A 24,136-nucleotide genomic window follows, 5' to 3' on the forward strand; every position below is an offset into this window, starting at 1 on the left:
AGGACCCACAAACTAGAAAAGGGTGCAAAGGAAAGAAGCCAGCAGGTCACCAAACCGGCACTGGGACTAAGGGGACCAGTGGTAAGGACCAGTCTTCCTCCGGGTACCAGCTATCAACCTGCTATGAGTAAAGAACCCAGTTACACTGCAATCCCTTGTGTGGCCTACCTTATTTCCGCACCTAACTCCATCACCTACCCCCTGGGGCCCCGGCCCTACTTGCGGAGGGCCCAACATCCAGGCTGCTACTAACATCAGCCCCAGCGGTGAGAAACTGTGCAGCGGTGGTTCCATCTCCATAACTGCAACCCGCAAGTGGCGAAACGATACAAACTCTATAAATATTCCCCTGTACATAACCCCCTCCAAGCGACCCACAGGGTCATGGAACCGGGCAGCGGCCACCCAGTGACCTGTCCCCATAAATATACGGCCCGTGACAGAGTACCCCATAGCCCTGGGGTGGTACAGCAACCTACAAGTCTCTCTAGGTCACTATGTGACTGCAGACTTGTGACTCCTCACATCGCGTGCACTGTAATTATTCTTTGGTTTCGGAGCAGAGATTGACGGTCACATGGCTGCATGTATGCGATATGCACACTCCTGGGCAGAATCCGACTAGATAGGTGCTGCCTCGCTCAGTTCACTTGCAATATGACCACCATTTCCGGCTCAGACGGTAGCAAATCCTTACAATGTGCACGGTTATACAATTATTATTCCAAGATCTAGTCATTAAATCAACTTTGTTTGCTGCGGGAAAACCCCTTTAAGAAATCCAGAATTATCCTGTCCACCATTATAATCAAACCTTTAAGACTGCTTTCACACTTCCATCTTTTTGCATCAGTCGCAATGTGTCGCCTTAAGGAAATACGGTACCTCGCAATATATTTTGCAGGAATCCGTTATTTCGTCATAGCCTTTTATTACCGACGGATTGCGACTAATGGCATTGCATCTGTCCTGCGACAGATCCGAGTGACATCGTCGAGCGGGAGCAATGCACAATGTGATTGTGTTTTTTGTGTGCGGCGGATCGTTTTTTTACTGTGAGCATGCGCACAGTAAAAAAAAAACATGATCAACTGTAAATTCAGTTCCAGTGGCCGGAATAATCAGCTGATCTGCCGCCCTTTGCAAACGATGAGCTGATACCCTTTCAAACAGTAAAAAAAAAATAAATAAATAAATAAAATGGATCCGTATTTTTGCAGCATCAGTCACATCAGTTGTGCTACTATTTGCAACGTATCCGTTGAATCAGTCACACAACTGATTGTGACTGATGCAAAAAGACAGAAGTGTGAATGTAGACTAAAAGGTGGTGTCACACACAACGACGTCGCTGCAAAGTCGCCATTTTCTGTGACGTAGCTGCGACGTCAACAGCGACGTCGCTATGTGTGACACATAACGATCAGACCCCTGCTGCGAGATCGCTGCTCGCTCTTGAATATCCCAGTTCATTTTTTGATCGGTGCTATCCCGCTGCGCCACAAGCATCCTTGTGTTTGACACCATAGCAGCGACGGTCGCGACGACGCCGAAAGCAATGACATGGGACTGAAGGCAGGACAAGGGCGTGTTTTTGCAGTGTTTTTTACAACGCCCCCACGACTCCGATTGGTGGTCACAACAGCGTTCCGATTGGGTAACTTGCCGAAGGCGTTACAGTGATTTCATTCTTACAGTTCCATTCTGTGTTCCACGTAGTAGAGTCTCTGTCTGGTGTCACTAGTGCGTCGTTCTTTGTGGATCTTTCATCATACCTTGCGATTGAAAAGGTATGCTTTGTGTTCTCAAATTGTTGTATACAGGATAGTAGTCTTGTATATAGGAGCAGTATTATAGTAGTTTTATTCTTCCACCAATCGGAACAGAGGGGCGTGAAAAAGGCAACGCAAAGGGGTAAACACCACGTCTCTATCAAGGTCTGAGCCGTCGTACAGCGACGCGTGTGACACCGCACAACGACCGTCGAGGTCGTTATGATCGCTGCTCCGTCGTTGTTTAAAACTACACGTTTGACAGCTAAATAGCGATCATGTAGCGACTTTCAGGGTCGCTGTTATGTCACAGAAAATGGTGACGTAACAGCGACGTCGTTGTCGTGTGTGACTCCAGCTTAACCGCTCTCCAGAAATTTACAACATGCAGACAGATGTTAATCTCCGCTGACAGGACCCAGAGCTGCTCGTTTCACATTTGTCCTTCTTAAGAAATACTTCTGACTAAACACAACAGGGGAATTGTTTTTCCTACAAGGCAGATGTTTGTGTTGGCGACAAAAGGGAAAACATTTGTTGCATCTGGACTTCAGATTAGCTGCCTAAAGTTCTTTGTAAATCCTGAAATATGGTGTGCTAGGTAAGGAGTCCAGCTGTACTACTCATCTTGTATCAAGGGACTATTCTTAAAAGCCACTTCCTGCCAAGAAGGCTAGTTTTAAGACTTTCAGGGGGACATCTGCCTGTCCATCACATGGAGACGGACTTCAGACAGGTTTTTTTAATGTGGCTATTCAAGCAGATTCTGCTCTAAAACCACATAACAAAAAGTCTTTAAATTCACCGAGTAAGCCTCCTATTGATTTCAATGGGATCTGCTCAACATAACTAGGACCAAAAAAGAAAAAAAAAAAAATATAGCATATTAATTCGTCACTCAAAGTTTTGAAGAAGAATCCAAATTCCACATCAAAAACCTTTGTGAATCCAAAACGTATACCCAAGTGTGGAACATTTCTGAACTAAAAATCAGCAAAAATAACTAAATGTACCCTTTTCTTTAAAGGGAACCCGTTATGGGAAAAAAATGCTATTAACCTGCAGATATGAGGTTCATCTGCAGGTTAATAGAGTTTTGAACCTGCCCCGCTGCCAGGAGGAAATTAATTTTGTTCATCCCGGCAGAGTTCATTTCACAGCTGTAGCTATAACCGCACCCCTGGCACTAACTGATAGCCGGTTATAATACACAGCTGGCTATCAGTTACTGGTATTCTGAAACATGCCCGGCACCCACACAGAGAAAATTAACTTTATCCCTCCCTGCCGAATTCAGCTTACGGTCATCAGGGTTCAGCCGCCGCACAGTGTATAGTGAAAGGCAGCAAGAGCCAAGCCCATGGCACTGACAAAGTTGTAACTGACCACTAGCTATACATCACAATCAGCTGTTAGTAGTGAGTGCCAGGGGCTTGGTTATTGCTGCCCTCACTATACACTAAGCAGTGACTGAAACCAAACACTACTGGAAGGAATAGAGAGGGGCTCGGCACGTTAAGAATACTATTAAACAAAAAAAAAAACAAAAAAAAAAGAAAAGCAGATCTGCATGGCCTCATTGAATAACATGGGTCCCAGTGCAATAACTTTTTACCTTGTACTGCATGCCTCCAAGTTATACGCTAGTGTAAGAGAACCCTTATATTCCCCTTCTGTCGTGTTCATCATGTATCACCTCCGCTCCGGTCAATCTCCTGTGATGTGACCTGCCAGCAGCTCCAGTATTTCATAGTGTGTGTCAGAGATCACAACTCAATACAAGTCTATGAGAGCCTCATTCTGGCTCTCAGACTTGCATTGGGAACTTGTGATGTAACTTCTGACTTCCAGGCAATCAGAAGTTACTTGTACAAGATGTCGACACGGGACCGGAGCGTTGTCGAAAAAGTATGAAAATGCTTGAGGGTGAGTATAAGACAGTGGACTTAGATTTAAAGCGCCACTCCAGCATTGAAGGAAGAAAAAAAAGACAAAACACTGAAGTGGTGCTTTAAATACAGTGCGGTACTTTCCCAATCCATTTTGGTGCAAAAAAATCTCTTATGTTTAACAGTTCCAGGAAGGTTTCATGAATACTCAATCCTAGTGTGCTTTATTATTACAGTGCCATTTATTCAATGGCGCTTTAAAGACAACATTGAACTTCACATTTTTGCTACATTTCTTTCCTTGTGGGTGTCTGGGGGTGGGAGTGGGGGGGGGGGGGGTAAAGAAAAAATTAAAACAAACCTGTTTGACTGCCGCTATGTATATCTTTCCCTGAAATGCTGTGGCATGTTACAGAATACATAGCTTTAAGTCACTTTCTCAATGTAGGTTTATGAGAATCGGAATGTTTTTCGGTGCTTTTATGCAGATCACGTGTGATTCGTCTACAGTGTGTTACTAAAAGTTTTAATCACCAAAAACAAAAACGTTATGTTGCGTTTTAGAGTTTTGTTTTTTCTTTTTTTTTTTTATTACTTTCAATAGGTAAAAACGCAAAAATAATGAAAGAATTTCAAAAACACTGCAGTGCTCAGACTTAATAAAGGAAAAAATAAAGCTGTGTGTGCATGAACTTATGAAATCTCAAACATTTTGCTGGTACTGTAGAAAGCAATTTCTTTTCTGTAGAAAACAAAGAAAAAACCCATCAAGATTGAACATAAGTATTACCGAAAAAGACATCCAGAGATGAGAAATCCCAGGTCCTCTTTGAATAAGGCCATTGTAACACTACCACGCTCCTCCCAGTTCTAATTATGCCACAAGCTTTTATGAACCTACGTAGTACCCCTCCTCGAGAAGCCGTCAGTATGGAGGACAGGGAACACTCGGGTAAACAGGAAGCCGGAAAAAAAAACAAGGCCTTGCCAGACCCGCTCTGACGCTGCTTTGTAACAATGACTCACCGAAGGGAGAAAATTATTCTAAACATTTGGCAACTATTCATTATTGTGCGGATTTCAGTTTCAAGAGCTGGAGATAATTTAGAAACTAATATGAAATACATGGGCTAAAATATGTTTTGAATCATTTTTCTGATAATTGTTTTTTCCTGCACAAACATGCCATCATCCATTTACAGGAGAAATAGCTTCCTTTGTTTACTAAACAGTAAAGAATTATTCTAGGAAAAAGTCCTTCCCAACAGACAGTATAAACACAACACACAAGACCCCCCTTATTACATGAAGCTGTAACTGGGTTTTGGCTTCGTGGAATATCATGCGTGATAATTACTAAACAGAAAAGGAACCACAGTTTTATAAAACATTTTCATTTTTTTTTTCTAAATTCGCCTTTCTGTTGCAGAGATATCAGCAAACATTTGGCACCTGATGAGTTAACTAAAGTTAAAGTCCCAGTGGGTGTTAGGCTACTTTCACACATCCGGTTTGAGCAGTGCGGCTCAATCCGGCTGTGAAACCTATGCAACAGATGCGGCGAAAACACTGCGTCCTTTGCATAAGTTTTTACATGCGGCCTGTCCGTTTTTGTCCGGTTGCGGTACGCTACTGAGCATGCGCAGTGGAAGAAACCGCATGCGGCCGCCGGATGCGGGTTTTGCCGCATCCAGCGTCCATAGGCATGCATTGAAAAATGCGCCGCAGCGGCCGGATGTGGCGCAATGCGGTTTTTTTGCCGGACAAAAAACGTTACAAGATACGGTACGTTGCCTCTGGCCGCCGCTTTAATTATTTTTGCCGCATCCGGAAAAAAACGGATGCAACGCAAAGAGATCAGGCACAATCTGGTAACAATGCAAATCTATGGGGATAAAACGGATGCGGTACCAGATCCGTTTTACCCGTTTGTTTCCGGACAGTGCCTGATAGAAAAAACCTGATGTGTGAAAGTAACCTTAGACAGTTTTCACTGGGGGCGTGTACTTCTACCTCCTGTATGATACTGACCAATCATAAGCAAGCAGCAATGTAGAAGTACCTCTGATAATATTCCTTTTACATGACTGGAGTTCACAGGTCCTGCCAGCCAGAGTGTGTGTGTGTGTGACGTCCCTGGATTATCACGTCGTCACAGGGTACTGCACGCTCTCTCTCCTTAGTGCAGTATTCAAATCCCTCATGGTTCTGGGCCCCCATCTTAGAGTGCTGCCTCCAACAGCAAATCAAATCCTAGATACATCCTGCACCACACCCACCAGACACACCAGTGGCGGCTTGAGCGGAATAGGGTCAGAGAAGGGGAGGCTAATAGTGAAGAGGAGAAGTAAAGTGGAGGAGGTTGGGATTAGTGGCTCCCAGGAGAAGCTGACTAGGTTGCAGACGGTGGTCTGGACCTATAGGAGTCGGACCCCCGGTCGCAAGGGATTGAGGCTAGGAGCCTGGACTTGTTAAAGAACGGTCAGCAGCCTGGTCCTATCTCCGCTCCGGGACCGAAGGCACGGTGGGGTACACGGACCATAGGTCGGGGAGAAGCTTCAGGCAACCCGGCAATTAACCTGCGGAGAACGGAGCCTTTATGGACTGTTCCCACTCACTCCAGAATCAGGGCACTAGTGCAACGAGGGGGATAGGGCCTTCCATACAAGCAGCCCACTAAAATCCCAAGCGTGAGCCCTGAGAGAAGGCTCCCACACTTAGCCACAGTGGGGAGCGGGGCCCGGCAAGTTCCAGACTACTGGGCCACTACGGTAAATTTAAACTTTGTGCCAGGAAGCAGGTCACGGATCACCAGGCAGCACTGCAGGGGACGGGACCTGGATGAGCTCCCCTTTTAGCAGCAGCGGCACCCAGAAACTTAGTTTACCCGGTTGTCAGCGTCTGCTTATTGGCCGAGTGAGTACCTGAGTGATTTCCCCTTCACGGCACCCAGTAGCACCATCCAGAGTCCCGGGGCCTTCCCCTACCCGTGGAGGGCAACGACACCTTGCTGCCCCACTCCATCACCCGGGTACTCCCAACGGCAACGGCGGTACTCCCAGTTACCGCACACCACGGGTGGCATCACGAACTATACCTCCCCTGTAAATATCTCCCTTTTACTTTAGAACGTGGCCCCTAAGCCCCTGGGTCCGGAGACCCTCGGGTCACAAATGGACACTACCCCCGGATCAGAGCGGTTCGATCCACTGCTGGGGCGGAACATGTGCAGCATAAATAAATAAGCACTAAAAGATATATTACACAGCACAGAAGTGTGAAAATGTTAACACCCTTCTGTGCTATATAAGGCCTCCTTCACATGTCCATGATTCTGGTTCGTATGAAGTCCGTTTTCACATGTACCGGAGACATGGACACACGTGACCCACTAAAATCAATGGGTCTGCACGCACATCCCTGTTTTCTCACAGACCTGTGTCCGTGTGCTCCACATGGCGACATGTCCTTTTTTTCTCCGGCAGCACGTACTGGAGAAAACACGTGTCTCTGAAATAAAATTATTTTCTATACTCACCCGTCTCCAGCGCTGCTGTTTTTGGTGCTGCTGTCACATGCTTCCGGGCCCGCTCATTATGCTAATGCATATTCACTGCACCGCGGACCCAGAAGTGGCAGCGCCGGGGACAGGTGAGGATAAACGTTCCTGCTGTGTGTGCTCTCCCAGATAGCACATGGAGAGCAAAATGAAAGCACACACTGAATGAACACACACACACAAAGTGAAAAACATGCATTTTATCACGGATGTGTGAAGGGGCCTTATACGTCTTCAGTGTTTTGGGACTTTGTTTATATTTTTTTTTAGGCAACACAGCAGGACCTGTGGATATTAGCAACCTATGTGGCTGCATGTTTCTGATTGGTCAGCGTCACACGGAAAGCACAGTATACGCCCCTGGTGAAAACTCTGATAACACCCACTTGGACTTAGAGTTAACTCATTAGGTGCCAAATATCTGACTGCCAATATTTCTGCAATGGAGAGAAAAAGAAACTTGGAAGCCACTATCATATCGTAATAGCAGTTCAACATGAAAAATTTGGTGAAAGGTTTCTATATACATTTTGTAAAACTGGAAACATACAAAATTAGTTTAGTTTGATCTATTCATAGTGCGAGATTATTAAAAGGTCTTCTACTAGGACAACCCCTTCTCACTCCTCAGGTTTCCCCCCAGTTAACATAAAAAGTCTATACTTGCCTCGCATAGAAGGCGCCATTCCAGTAGTGTTTGGGCTTGTGTTCCCAGGAGGTTGTGATGTCACGCGAGCCGTGTCCAAACACCGCCAGCTTCTCTCTCGCTGCCTTTGGACACAGGAGCACGCGACAGGAAGTGAGCGGCAACCGAAGTGCACATTCCCTGATCATTAACCATTATGTCCGTTGGCGGAGAGAGAGAGGAGCCGGCATTGAATGGACGTGGGGCTCGTGTGACGTCACGTGAACTCAGGAACTGTGGGTGCCAACAAAGCTGGAATGGCGCCGAGACAGGAGGAGAATATAGAGGCTATTTATTTTAATTGGGGAAAACCTGAGGAATGAGAAGGGGCTGTCCTTGTAGTGGACAACCCCTTTAATGAATACAAGATAAACTTAAAGGGAACCTGTCACCAGATTTGGCGACTAAAAGCTGCAGCCACCACCAGTGAGCTCTTATATACAGTATTCTAACATACCGTATATAAGAGCCCAGGCCGCTGTGTAGAGCATAAAAAACACTTTATAATACTTACCTAAACGGTCGGTATGGTGCAGATAGGTCAGATGGGTGTCTCCGTTCTCCGTACTGGCGCCTGCTCTTTCAGCCATTTGTGTCCTTCTGAAGCCGGGGAGCATGACGCATCCTACATCATCCACACAGGCTGGCATTGAGGTGCCGCTCATACAGTACTTTAATCTGCCCTACTCAGGGAAGATCAAACTGTGCCAGCGCAGGACTTCAATGCCAGCTAGGGTGCATGAGATAGGACGCATCATGCACCCTGGCTTCAGAAGACTGAGGACAAAGATGGCCGAAAGAGGAGGCGCCACACCCAAAGAACGGAGACGCCCATCTGACGCAATTCTACCGCAGCGACAGTTTAAGTGGGTTTTTTTACGTTCTACACAGCGGCCTGGGCTCTTATATACAGCATGTTAGAATGGTGTAAATAAGAGCCTGATGGTGGTGGCCAAAGCTTATAGGCCCCAAATCTGCTGACAGGTTCCCTTTAATACAACATTTTATAGGGTAAAACAAGTGATCAGGATATTCAAACAGGATGAACATCCCCAAAATATCTGGGAACCATATTGTACTAATGTATAGATCCTGGTACAGACATCTGTACCCTGAAAACTCATTTATACTCAGAACAGGGGCAAAGTTATTTATCTGGGAATAAGCTGCATGATTGGAAACAAACAAAATGTAAAAAAAACAATAAAATTGGAAGTGTATTTCATGTACATTTTACTACTATACTTGTATAAACAATATGATGCGCTATTCTGTTCTTGAATAATGATGCGACTTAGAAGCCTCGGTGCTCTGAGGACAAATCCTCGGGTGGCTGGAGCGGAGCGGACGTGTCTCGGCCTGCCGTACAGTCACGGCTTCAGGCACACACTTATCACACTGACAGCCCTGTCTCGCAGTGAATATAAAGCAGCAGAGACATAAAATAACGGTAATATTCTTGTCTTGTATTTTTTATAGTAAATTTCCAGTTACAATTTCACATCAAGTCTTCTCTATAATGGAAGGTGGGCCGCGCTGGGAGCTACAGCTGTGGCCCGGACCGCAGGAGACCACCACATGTAACCGCTCAATGACCTGAATAAGAGGAACGAAATTAATGCACAGAATGGCTGCAGATGCATGATATTGGAAGAACAACTGATTGCCACATTTGAGGGTTGCCTTTTCCATTCTTTGGCACACGACCGGGGTGGGGAGGAATATAACCTGCGGTGGTCAGACGTGCACGCTGCAACTAGAGTTCATGGGATTGACAAAAACAGCCGATGCCAAACAAATACTAAAGAGAAGCGGTCATCAAGATTATCCACATTAAATTGAATCTGTCACCAGGTTTTTGACATTAATTTGAGAGCAGCATAACGTAGGGGCAGAGATCCTGATTCCATCAAAGTGTCACTTACTGGGCTGCTTAGTGTAATTTTGATCACTGCTTAATCAGCAGGAGATTATCATTACAGGACTACTTAGCATGCTGCAGGTAGTCCAACATTCATCAGCTGTATATAACTGCTAGATCTGAAGCAGAGATAACATTGATTTTATCAAAATGACAGCAAACAGCTCAGTAAGTGACATCACTGGAATCAGGGTCTCTGTCTCTACATTATTCTGCTCTCAGATGTGGGAGCAAAAACCTGATGACAGATTCCCTTTAAATAAAGATATGGCCATAATGGCGCTGTTATACAGATTCAATAGACACCTTCAGTGAAGAAATCCGCATCCTGTTTGTTGTTTAATCAGTATTTGAAGCTTGTGTTTCTTGGTTTTCAGTGCATTGGGCAGGACTGTAGATGGGGTCTTCGGCTCTGCCCCGCTCCCTGATCTTGTCATTTTTATCCTGTTGCAGGCGGCGCTTGTGCAGATTAATCTCCAGGCGGTCTTCACTAAAATGGAGCTGGTGACGGTGCATGGATCTCAGCTCGTCATTGGGCAAAGATTTATATATGCACTGAGGCAGAGCCGAAGACCCCCCCCATCTACAGCGACACCCCAATGCTCTAGAAGCTTAGGAATCACAAACTACAAATGCTGACTAAACAACAAGCAGGATGCAGATTTCTTCACTGAAGGTATCTATCCAAACTGTATAACAGCGCCATTATGGGCATACCTTTATATTAAAGAAGCACTGGCATTAACCTTTTTATTGATTATCTGTATATGTGAATGTAATGTAATGGGAGTGTGTTATACTCTCCTACTGCCACTCTATGGTGTCCAGTGCTGCTCTTCGGCTCTTCTCAGTGACGTCATCACAACTGAGACTATCCAGCTCATTCTGCACCCTGTGTGTGATCCGGAGGTCTCATTTACTGTCAAAGTCTATGGTGCCTCATTCTGATGTTTCATAGACTAAAGGCTGAGTCACACGCTACGATATATTGGGCGATATGTCGCCAGGGTCATGTCGTTAGTGACGCACATCCGGCATCGTTAGAGCTATCGTAGTGTATGACAGCTACGAACGACTGAACGAGCAAAAATACTCACCTTATCGTTGCTCGTTGACAAGTCGTTCATTTTCATAATGTCGTTCCTCCTTCTGCTCGCCGGTTGTTCGTCGTTCCTGCAGCAGCACACATCGCTCCGTGTGACACCTCGGGAATGACGAACAACAAGTTACCTGCGTCCGCCGGCAATGTGGAAGGAAGGAAGGAAGGAGGTGGGCGGGATGTTACGTCCCGCTCATCTACGCCCCTCCGCTTCTATTGGCCGGCCACTGTGTGATGTCGCTGTGACGCCGAATGTCCCTCCCCCTTCAGGAAGCGGATGTTCGCCGCCCACAGCGATGTCATCCGGGAGGTAAGTGCATGTGACGGAGGGTTAAACGACTGTGCGCCATGGGCAACTAATTGCCCGTCACGCACAAACGACGTGGGCGGGTGCAATCGCTTATGCGATCGGTGCGTGTGACGCCGCCTTCACACTGTAAAAGTCACTTCCAGGTCACACAGAGTGCAGTGTGACACAGAGGAGTCTGAAGTGCGGTGACGTCACGCAGAAGAGCAGCGCTGGACGCAGGAGAAAGCGGCATTAGGGGAGTATATTAATACACCCACATTACATTACATGTCAATAAAAACAGTGGAAGTGTTCCTTTACCATGCATAACACTGAGGACAGGTTCTCTTTAAATACAAGTTATCTAGCATTTTGTGTGCAATACTGAGCTTGTGAATGGCAGCATATAGAGGTGCAGGTCAAATAAAACTAGGTGTGCATGCACACGGTCAGTATTTGCAGCGTTTTGGACGCAGCATGCTTCAGCTGCGTCCAAAACGCTGTGTTGTATAGTACAAGCACAGTGGATGGGATTTCTAGAAATCTCCTGCCCATTGTGCTTTTTTTCCGCAGAAAACACTGATCTGCGGTGTGTCTTTTCAGACTGCAGCATGTCAACTGTTTGCGGTGGAATTGCCCGAGTCCTCCATAGGGAGAACACAAGAGAGACCGCAGCGCACTGATCCCTGGTTGTGGGCACAGTCCGCTGCGGTCTCTGAACGCAGTGAGTCCTGATCATGGGCACGTACCCTTAGGGAAGGTAGGACATTTGCTACCGAAACACAGGTATGTATGCACATAGACTATTCCTATAAAACTTAAATACTTTATTAAATCACTTAAAACCACACCGTGATTACTTAAAGTGCACAGGATAGATTGCTAGCCCTCAATAGCTGCACCTATCTGTGCACTGCCTTACAGCGGGGGTTGGCACCCTAAAAATGCGATGTGGCGCCCCCACTCCGCGACGGCTTTCCCTGCTGCCCCTGAAGTCCCTGCCAGAAAAAAGGTGCAGTACCTAAGATAAGTGCAACAAATAAATTGGTGTGGCAGGTGGACAGTAGGGAGGAAAATTCAAAAACTTCTCATTGATATGAATAAAATAGTAATTTCAAGCCTCAACGCGTTTCTCCCAGAAGTGGGTTCCTCAGGAGGCCAATAGTAAACTGCAATGGTGGTTCAGGAAAACAGGTATGGCCACACACAGAGGGGCATGTTAGGCTGCTTTCACACATCCGGTTTGAGCAGTGCGGCTCAATCCGGCTGTGAAACCTATGCAACGGATGCGGCGAAAACACCGCATCCTTTGTATAAGTTTTTACATGCGGCCCGTCCGTTTTTTTCCGGTTGCGGCATGCTACTGAGCATGCGCAGTGGAAGAAACCGCATGCGGCGGCCGGATGCGTTTTTTTCTGCATCGCGCCGCATCCGGCGTCCATAGTCATGCATTGAACAATGCGCCGCAGCGGCCTGATGCGGCGCAATGCGTTTTTTTTGCCAGAGCAAAAAACGTGCCAGGGAACGTTCCATCCGGCCGCGGCATCCGCTAAATCTGCCGCATGCGGCAAAAACCGGACCGAACGCAAGCCCATGCGACACAATACGGCACTAATGTAAGTCTATGCAAAAAAAAACCCCCGCAACCAGCGGCAAAAAAAAACGGTTGCGGTTTTTCTGCAGAGCGCCGTATTGTGCCGCAGAGCAAAAACCGGAGGTGTGAAAGTAGCCTTAGTGATCACACGTCAGTCCAACAGCACCAGGACAGCTGTGTGGAGTACAGTGGCTCAGTGGTTAGCACAACAGTCTTGCACCGCTGGGGTCCTGGGTTAAAATCCCACCAAGGACACCATCTGCAAGACATTTGTATGTTCTCCGTGTTTGTGTGGGTTTCCTCCAGGTTCTTCGGATTCCCCCTGTAGTCCAAAGACATACAGATAAGGAATTTAGATTGTGAGCCGCAATGGGGACAGTGTTGCCGATGTATGTAATGTATGTATTTAATAAATGAATATTATCATACAAAAAAAACGGGCAATCAAAAAGGCCAAGGATACAGTAATTAAGGCCGGGTACACACATCCTGCTTTTCGCCGGTTTGACGGATGCGGCGCACGCCAGTACAGTATGATACACTACAGTGGCAGCGTCGCAACTTCCGGGTCACATGACAACATGTGACTGGCGCTTGTTGCGCTGCCAGTGTACTCTATACACTGTACTGGCGTGTGCCACATCCGTCAAAAAGCCGGATATGCGTACCCGTCCTTAAACAAAAGTGGCGTAACCTGCAAGAAAGTAAAATTGCAAGTTGCGCATGTTCATGTAGAAGCAGCACTTCTGAACAATGGCCAAAAAAGTGGCAGATCCCTTAATAGGGAAGCAGTCACCAGGTTTTCCCTATAAACTGGCGTTCCTATGATAGCCATACTTCATTGCAAGCCTTTTTAGCATCCTTGTTGCCCAAAAATAATTATTTACAAGGTTTGAAATTATGGCCTGTGCAGAACAACAATGGACGAATGACAAGGCTGTGTCCCCATCTGACCGATGTGGATGACGTCCCCGCCTTCACCTTCCACAGGGGTCACTGAGGTTGGAGAGTCATACATTATGTTTTGCATATTTGTTCAGAGGGGTGGAAAAAGTTGTGGATTTTACCTTTAGATTTACACAGTAAATAAAGTACCAGACAAAGGAATGAGCTATACATCTGCAGTATGTCAATTCTTTCAGCGTATTTACTGCAGATTTCACCCATTCTACTGATTAGGAAAATTTAAAAAAAAAAAAAAAAAAAAGGAAAAATCTGCATAAAAAAATTTGCAAAAAATTACATAATTACTTACTGGTAATGTGTTTTTTCCGAACCCATGACGGTACCACGATATAAGGGTGCCGTCATAGGGGGAGGGAAAAAATATGTAATTACTTACCGGTAATGTGTTTTTTCCCAACCCATGACGGAACCCTTATATCTTGGTGCCATCATAGGGTGAGGGAAAAAAAATGCATGCTTTTCCTGCCAAGAGATTCAGAAATCTCTACACCAAATACTAAACATGTGAACATACCCACAATCAGAGGAAAAGTATAGAAACACGGGCACCACTTCTGCATTTTTAACCCACTCCTGGTTTTTGGCTACAAATCCGGAAGTAAAAGTTCACCAAATACTGAACTTGTGAGCGTGGCCTCACCCACAGATCCAGAGTCCACCAGTGTAGATTTTACATTGCCAATTTTTCTGCCAATTTCAACAAATGTGCCGCAAAAATCATCTCCTACTCCTATAGATTTACGCTTATGGTTTTTCTACCACAGAACTGTGTACAGAAAACTGCGCATTACAGTAGCAGCATTGTGGATGAGGTTTCCTAAGAATCTCAGGCACGCCGCAGAGAAGATCCACAGAATATTTCAGCTGTGGATTTCAAAGTTCACAGTGCAAAGGGTCAAATGCCATTAAGACGTTATCACCCATGGATAAGAAATAGAACAAAAGCTGGGAACATTTGGCAATTGGAACCCAAGAACTGTCATGTCATTCCCATGTCCCAAATCTGCTTTAACCCATTAAAATAATTTCCTATCCCGAGTCCCCCCTGGGGAGGACATTCCAAAAATTCTGTTACGCTCCTTTGTCAGGACACTGCCTTGTTTATCATTCACATGTGAATAAATTAATTTCCTGTTGATTTATCTTACAAAATTCATTCATATTGCAATATTCTGTTTTGACGTTTTTTCCCAATTATAATAGGATTTCAATGGGCAGAACAATTTTATTGGATAGGAAAAGGTTAACATCCGCAGGCCGTAACGGTACATCCTAAGCCACATAGTTGTAATCACCAGCGGCTGGATGATCCGCGCACACGTCAGCTGATTTGAACAGCTGACATGTCTGCCTCGTAGGCATGGGTGGATCTATGATCCACTCGCGCCTGTTAACCCCTTAAATTGTACTGTCAAAGTGTGACAGAGCGATTTAAATCCCCGCCGTGGTATATTTTTACTTACCCGGCTCCATCGGCGGTGCCATGACGTGATCACTGTGAGCTGATGGTTGCATAGTAGCACAGTGTCATGTGATGACTCCAGTAGCTCACATGAGTCACTTCCTGTTTCTACTGGCCGGGTGATGCCAGTAACAAGAGGTGAGCATTTCTGGTGATCTCAGCTGTGTAGCTGTGATCAACAGAAATAAATGAGCAATCAGACTGCTTATCCTTATAGTCCCCTAGGGAGACTAGTAAAAATAAAAAAAAAAAAAAGTTTTACAAACATTAAAAAAACTAAAAGTTGATATCACCCCTCCATTCATACCATTGAAAATTAAAGGGTTAAAAAAATAAAAAATACACATTTGGTATCACCACGCTCAGAAACGCCTGATCAAAATATAAAATCAATTAATCTGATCAGTAAACTGCGTAGCGGCAAAAAAAATTGAAACGCTAAAACAAAAAAAAAGTATCTGCACAAAAATGGTACCATTAAAAACATCAGCTTGAGATGCAAAAAATAAGCTGTCACTGACCTATAGAGCTTAAAAAATGAGAACACTAAGTCGCGGAAAATGGCGCAATAAGTGCACCACTTTTTTTTTGGGACAAACGTCTGAATTTTTTTTTTAACCCCTTAGATAAAAGTAAACCTATACATGTTTGGTGTCTACGAACTCACACCGACCTGAGGCATCACACCGACACATCAGTTGTACCATATAGTGAACACTGTGAATAAAATATCCCAAAAACAATCATGACATCACACTTTGTTTGCAAACTTTTCCGCACTCTTTTTTTTGCTGTTTTTCAGTACACTATATGGTAAAACTTGTTACATTTAAGGCTGGAAACACACCTTGCGAGTAAAATCGCTCCGACTGGGCTGAAAAAAAACTCGGCTGATTTTAGTTCACGTTAGGTCCGAGTGCAACGCAAGTGCAATGCTTTTTCTGAATAAATTAATGATTTTACTAGCGTGTGTAATGCGTATTTTTTAGTATGTCATCTGCCATTCAGCTCTGCTACATGGCCGCTGACAGCAGACACAGACAGCCATGCAGCAGAGCTTAATGGCAGATGACAGCAGACACAGACAGAGCCGCACAATCAGAATGAACTCGGGTGAACTTCACCCGACTTCATTGTCATGCCGCGGCTCTGTGTGCCGCGTCCCGAGTGACTGAAGTTAGCAGCCCTCTCTCATACTCACCGATCCCCAGCGCGGCGCTGCACGGCGTTCACACTGCTGCGGCGGCTTTTACTATTTTGAAATAATAAGGAGTTAATGGCAGCCCATAGCTGCCACTAAATCCTAGATTAATCATGTCAGGCGTCTATGAGACACCCTCCATGATTAATCTGTAAATTACAGTAAACACACACACCCGAAAAAATCATTAGAAATAAAAAACACAAACAAATTCCCTCATCACCAATTTAATAAGCCCCAAAAAGCCCTCCATGTCCGGCGTAATCCACGGACCTCCAGCATGAAGGTGACAGGAGCGGCAGCAGACACTGCCGCTCCTGTCACCTCCACGCAGCAACTGAGGCGAGTAGCGCGATCAGCTGAGCTGTCACTGAGGTTACCCGGTGGCCGCCACTGGATCCAGCGGTGGCCGCGATTAACCTCAGTGACACCTCAGCAGATCGCGCTACTCACCTCAGTTGCTGCGTGGAGGTGACAGGAGCGGCGGTGTCTGCTGCAGCTCCTGTCACCTCCATGCAGCAGAGCTGGAAGCGACGCTGGAGGTCCGTGGATTACGCCGGATATGGAGGGCTTTTTGGGGCTTATTAAATTGGTAATGAGGGAATTTGTTTGTGTTTTTTATTTCTAATAAAGGATTTTTTCAGGTGTGTGTGTATTTATTTACTGTAACTTACAGATTAATCATGGAAGGTATCTCGGGGAGACGCCTGACATGATTAATCTAGGACTTATTGGCAGCTATGGGCTGCCATTAACTCCTTATTACCCCGATTTGCCAACGCACCAGGGCAAATCGGGAAGAGCCGGGTACAGTCCCAGAACTGTCGCATATAATGTATGCGGCAATTCTGGGCAGCTGCTGACTGATATTGTTAGGCTGCAGGGCTCCCCAGAACGTGGAGCTCCCCATCCTGAGAATACCAGCCTTCAGCCATATGGCTGTATCTGGCTGGTATTAAAATTGGGGGGACCGCACGCCGGTTTTTTTAATTATTTAATTATTTATTTCACTGCACAGTATAGACCCGCCTACCGGCTGCTGTGATTGGGTGCAGTGAGACACCTGTCACTCAGCGTGGGGGGCGTGTATCACTGCAACCAATCATAGGCGCCTGTGGGCGGGCAAAGCAGGGAATACGAGATTGTTTAATGAGCGGCCGGCTTTTTCACAATAGTAAAAGCCGCCGCAGCAGTGTGAATGCCGTGCAGCGCCGCGCCGGAGATCGGGGAACGGTGAGTATGAGAGAGGAGGGGAAAATGACCGACAGACTGTGAGAGAGGGACAGAGATAGTGACGGACCGACAGAGAGAATAGAGACCGAGAGGGAGAAACCGACTGACAGAGAATAGTGATTGACAGACATTGGGAGACATCACTCGTTTCCAGTGTTTTAGGAAACATGCGAGAAATGTATTTAGAAAATCGCATGTCACTAGGATGGTGTGAGTGCTGTCCCGTGACATCCGATTTTTTACACGCTCCCATAGGCTTGCATTTGAGAAACTCGCAGTAGAAACTCGCAAAAAAGCAGCATGCTGCGATTTTTTTCTCAGTCTGATTTGGACTGAGGAAAAAAAAAAAAAAAAAAAAAAAAACCGCAGATGAGAGCTGAATCATTCACTAACATGTGTCCGATTCCAATGCGAGATTTTCTCGCATTGCTCTACTGCGAGAAACTCGCAAGTGAGAAGCAGCCCTAAAAGTACAACTCGTCCTGCAAAAAAACAAGCCCTCATATGGCAAGACTGACGGAAAAATAATAAAAAAAAAAAAAAGTTATGGCTCTCAGAAGAAGGGGAGCAAAAAAAAAAAAAAAACAACATGAAAAATCAGCCGGTGTTGAAGGGGGATAACACTGTATAATGTCCTGCGATGTGTCCGACCACAAAGCACCAAGTGCTGGACATTACAGGATCCAGTGACTTGGAATATCAGACACAGGAGGCACATTTCCATTTTCCTTGTCCGCCTGGCTCCGGAGAGCTGCCCACTGTTTTGTACGAATAATATATTACACAACTCGATATCTTACATGTCAATCAAGTATTTTGTAACATTTTCCAGTACGCACTGACCTGAGGCAGGAAATGTCATCATTCTGCCCGGATGCCTATGATCAGCGCTGACCATGCAGTCCCTCGTCAGTGGGGACCGTGGACCACGCTCCGGCTATGTTCCCAACATCAGAAACGTTACTGACACAGCAGAAAGAACTTCTCACCATCTTTGCACTTTAATTACGCTTGACGCTGCTTGTTCGGCCTCTGTTTGGTGTTTCATCCGTCAAATAAAGCTGCATTGTTTTATACACTTCCTTGTACTGATATCATTAGGGGTGGATTACATGTACATGCGTTTTTGGTCCATTTAAACAACAGAAACGCGTGTGTCTTTTACCTGGTGATTCTCCTTATCTAAAGCAAGTCTTTGGGGATAATCCGCACAGAAAACAGTTTCCGAAAGGAATATTGCTGCGGATTGGAAAAATGCACCGCAGGTCAGTTTACACTGCATAAAAAAGAAGCACGAGGGCAGGAGATTTCTATTCATCCCATCCACTGTGCTTGTACTGTAAAACGCTGAGTTTTGCAAGGATCGAATATACGCAGCATCCAAGATGCTGCAAACACAGAAAGTGGGATTGTGCCCTTAATCAGACTGGGTTGCAGAATATGGCCCTTGCTATTCTATTCCATTCAGTAACATTAGGGCTTGTATACCGCACAGCATTTACAGTGGGCTCCTGCGTGGCGGATGTTACTGCGTGCTCACTCACACTCACTGTGTGATATAAGGAAATCCTCCCAATACACACCTCCAACTGTAAGGAGATGGGATCTGCTCTGCAGGCCGGACGTTATACAGCAGGCTGATGTACATTTTTGTGGGAAATGTTTTAATATAACTTGTATTTTCATCATCGATATCCCTGGTGATTGTATACTACTAACTGTCTTCACTGTGCTTGCAGAGATAACTGTCAATCATAAGTAGGACCGCCCACTGGACTCGTATGTTTACAAATACATGGATTTTAAAGGGAACCCGTCACCAGATTTGTGGCCTATAAGCTGCAGCCACCACCAGTGGGCTCTTGTATACAGCATTCTAACATGCCGTATATAATAGCCCAGGCTGCTGTGTAGAACTTTAAAAGCATCTTTATAAAACTCACCTAACAGGCAGTGCACAAAAGTCAGATAGGTGTCTCCGTTCTCCGGCGCCTTCTCTTTCGGCCATCTTTGTCCTCCTTCTGAAGCCAGTGTGCATGATGTGTCCTACATCATACACACTACCCGGCATTGAGATCCTGTGTAGGAGCACTACAATACTTTGATCTGCACTGGGCAGATCAAAGTGCGCCTGCGCTGGACCTCAGTGTTGACTACTCTTGATGACGTAGGACACATCATGCACGCCGGCTTCAGGAGAAGGACGACAAAGATGTACAAAAGAGGCAGCGCCGGTACCGGAGAACGGAGACACCATCTGACCGGTCTGCACCGCACCGCCCATTAGGTAAGTATTGTAAAGATGCTTTTTACATTTTACACAGTGGCCTGGGCTCTTATATACAGCATGTTAGAATGCTGTATATAAGAGCCCACGAGTGGTCGCCACAGCTTATAGGCCCCAAATCTGGTGACAGGTTCTCTTTAATGAATAAAATACTGCTGCCCATAGATGCATGTACAAGCTCTGTTTCCCTTAAGGCAGAAAGTATGAACACAGCCTAAAATATTTAAGTCTCAAATGGGTTTTTAAGGAACTGAACATTAATGAACATGGTATAGGCCATGAATATAAGATCTGTGGGGGTCCGACTCTCCGCACTGTCCATGGCTCCAATGCAAAGTCTGCAGCCACTGTATTGCTTATGTTGCGCCCTCTACATAGTAGTGGTGGTCAGGGCTGTGGAGTCGTGGTCGTGGAGTCGGAATAAAATGCACAGACTCCTAAAATATATGATAAATTGTGGACAGTCGTGCAATGCAGAATGTGCTCAATATTTTACTAAATGATAAATATAAGCAATATACTACATGTTAAGTGAAAAATGTATTGTAGTACAATGTGAACATCAGACATTTAATCATTTTTATGATACAATAATCAAGATATTTAGATAGAACATAAAATATATTAATTGGATACAACTTTAGAGCACAAAAAACTAATACATTGTAAATATGTAATACACCATGTAATACAGTAGATTACAGATATATCTTGTGTGTGTGTATATATATTATATATACACACATACACAAGATATATATGTAATCTACTGTATATTACATAGTGTATTACATATTTACAATTACAGTTTGTGTTCTAAAGTTGTATTCCAATAAATATATTTTATGTTCTAAATATCTTGATTATTGTATCATAACAATTATTAAATGTCTGATGTTCACATACACATGTTCATGTACTACAATACATGTTTCACCTACCTATTAGCAATATATGTGGGAGTCGGAGCAAGAGAAATTGAGGAGTCGGAGTCAAAGGTTTGGTTTACAGACTCCACAGCCCTGGTGGTGGTGCAGGGTATTGCAGCCCCATCCCACTCACTTTGTAGCACCCTACAATGCTGAGTGTACGAGGAATGGGGAGGGATAGCAGTCAGCTGGAAACTGTATGGCCACCTCGGGGTCCAGGATTATAAGGGGTGACCAGTTTCAGACAACTACTGACTTACAGCTAAGAAAAGAAATGTGCTTTATTCACCCTCCCCGGGTCCAGCACAGTCTCCTCCGCTGCTCCTGGTGTCTGAGCTGAGTGATTGTCTGCAGCTCTGTTGATCTGAAGTCAGCGCTGCAGACAATGACAGACACCAGCAGAAGAGACTCTGCACTGGACCTGGGGAGGGTGATTGAATGGTGGACCGGACGCCCCCAGTGGCAGATGACGCTGCTCAGGTGAGTAATCATTCCATCTGGGAAGGAGTTTAGTCCCAGACATCAAATATCCCAGTGACTACAAGATCTGGAAATAAGGAACCGAAACAGAAAGCACAGGAGTTTGTGAGGCCACCGCCTGCTCCACATACACCCATCTATAGAGTGCGCCCCCATCAGGCCGGAGGGGCACACAGCACCCCCATACAAAATCAGCTGTGCGGTACAGACCCTGCACATGACGCACCGTCCGCACTGCGTCTACACAGCACTTTCTGACACTTGTGTTACTGAGCACTGCAGAATGGCAAACTTCAGGACACAAAACCGGCGCAATGTCTGCCCAAACAAGTAGCACAGCAAACCTCCCCCGGCGCGGACAGCAGCGCCTCCTCCCGACACTTACACTGGGTCACAGAGCTGAACACTCTTCCAAGTCGCTCCTGAGCCGCGGACTCCACAGACGGACACACAAGAGCGCGGAGAAGACGCCTGACCACTGCCTCCTGCACCGCGGGCGGAATGTACAGCGGAGCACACGTGAGCGCGCAGCGCAGCCCCGACCCTCGCCCACACCTACAGGCACCGCCTACGTCACCGCACGAGGGGCGGAGCTGCCGGACTGCGGGCTGTGGCGGGATGTGAGGGAAGTGAAGTGCCGCCCAATTCGGTCCGTGCGGGAGGCGGATCATGTGCTGCTCTGTACAGCGCCGCTGGGTGACACGTCTGAGGATTCCCAGCTGTCAGTGCTGTACTGCTCCTACATAGTGTGCACAGTGCCCAGATAGTGCTGTACTGCCCTTACATAGTGTGCACAGTGCCCAGATAGTGCTGTACTGCCCTTACATAGTGTGCACAGTGCCCAGATAGTGCTGTACTGCCCTTACATAGTGTGCACAGTGCCCAGATAGTGCTGTACTGCTCCTACATAGTGTGCACAGTGCCCAGATAGTGCTGTACTGCTCCTACATAGTGTGCACAGTGCCCAGATAGTGCTGTACTGCCCTTACATAGTGTGCACAGTGCCCAGATAGTGCTGTACTGCCCTTACATAGTGTGCACAGTGCCCAGATACTGCTGTACTGCTCCTACATAGTGTGCCCAGTGCCCAGATAGTGCTGTACTGCTCCTACATAGTGTGTACAGTGCCCAGATAGTGCTGTACTGCTCCTACATAGTGTGTACAGTGCCCAGATAGTGCTGTACTGCTCCTACATAGTGTGCCCAGTGCCCAGATAGTGCTGTACTGCTCCTACATAGTGTGTACAGTGCCCAGATAGTGCTGTACTGCTCCTACATAGTGTGTACAGTGCCCAGATAGTGCTGTACTGCTCCTACATAGTGTGTACAGTGCCCAGATAGTGCTGTACTGCTCCTACATAGTGTGCCCAGTGCCCAGATAGTGCTGTACTACTCCTACATAGTGTGCACAGTGCCCAGATACTGCTGTACTGCTCCTACATAGTGTGCACAGTGCCCAGATACTGCTGTACTGCTCCTACATAGTGTGCACAGTGCCCAGATACTGCTGTACTGCTCCTACATAGTGTGCACAGTGCCCAGATAGTGCTGTACTGCTCCTACATAGTGTGCCCAGTGCCCAGATAGTGCTGTACTACTCCTACATAGTGTGCACAGTGCCCAGATACTGCTGTACTGCTCCTACATAGTGTGCACAGTGCCCAGATACTGCTGTACTGCTCCTACATAGTGTGCACAGTGCCCAGATACTGCTGTACTGCTCCTACATAGTGTGCCCAGTGCCCAGATAGTGCTGTACTACTCCTACATAGTGTGTACAGTGCCCAGATAGTGCTGTACTGCTCCTACATAGTGTGCCCAGTGCCCAGATAGTGCTGTACTACTCCTACATAGTGTGCACAGTGCCCAGATAGTGCTGTACTGCCATTACATAGTGTGCACAGTGCCCAGATAGTGCTGTACTGCTCCTACATAGTGTGCACAGTGCCCAGATAGTGCTGTACTGCCCCTACATAGTGTGCACAGTGCCCAGATAGTGCTGTACTGCCACTACATAGTGTGCACAGTGCCCAGATAGTGCTGTACTGCTCCTACATAGTGTGCACAGTGCCCAGATAGTGCTGTACTGCTCCTACATAGTGTGCCCAGTGCCCAGATAGTGCTGTACTACTCCTACATAGTGTGCACAGTGCCCAGATAGTGCTGTACTGCTCCTACATAGTGTGCCCAGTGCCCAGATAGTGCTGTACTACTCCTACATAGTGTGCACAGTGCCCAGATAGTGCTGTACTGCCCTTACATAGTGTGCACAGTGCCCAGATAGTGCTGTACTGCTCCTACATAGTGTGCACAGTGCCCAGATAGTGCTGTACTGCCCCTACATAGTGTGCACAGTGCCCAGATAGTGCTGTACTGCCCCTACATAGTGTGCACAGTGCCCAGATAGTGCTGTACTGCCACTACATAGTGTGCACAGTGCCCAGATAGTGCTGTACTGCCCCTACATAGTGTGCACAGTGCCCAGATAGTGCTGTACTGCCCCTACATAGTGTGCACAGTGCCCAGATACTGCTGTACTGCTCCTACATAGTGTGCACAGTGCCCAGATAGTGCTGTACTGCCCCTACATAGTGTGCACAGTGCCCAGATAGTGCTGTACTGCTCCTACATAGTATGCACAGTGCCCAGATAGTGCTGTACTGCTCTTACATAGTGTGCACAGTGCCCAGATAGTGCTGTACTGCCCCTACATAGTGTGCACAGTGCCCAGATAGTGCTGTACTGCCCCTACATAGTGTGCACAGTGCCC

At 46.3% G+C, this 24,136-nt stretch overlaps 1 protein-coding gene across 1 annotated transcript in view; it reads right to left on the bottom strand.

Annotated features, from left to right (window-relative positions):
• Positions 1-21,920, bottom strand: part of LITAF (lipopolysaccharide induced TNF factor) — a 39,159-nt gene extending 17,239 nt beyond the window's left edge. Inside the window, exon 1 of the mRNA XM_075317927.1 lies at positions 21,752-21,920. The gene's annotated coding sequence lies outside the window, so the exon portion shown is untranslated. The remainder of the gene's footprint in view (positions 1-21,751) is intronic.
• Between the last annotated feature and the right edge of the window lie 2,216 nt (positions 21,921-24,136).

Source organism: Anomaloglossus baeobatrachus, chromosome 7 (genome assembly GCF_048569485.1).
Source record: "Anomaloglossus baeobatrachus isolate aAnoBae1 chromosome 7, aAnoBae1.hap1, whole genome shotgun sequence".
In the NCBI taxonomy this organism is placed as follows: domain Eukaryota; kingdom Metazoa; phylum Chordata; class Amphibia; order Anura; family Aromobatidae; genus Anomaloglossus; species Anomaloglossus baeobatrachus.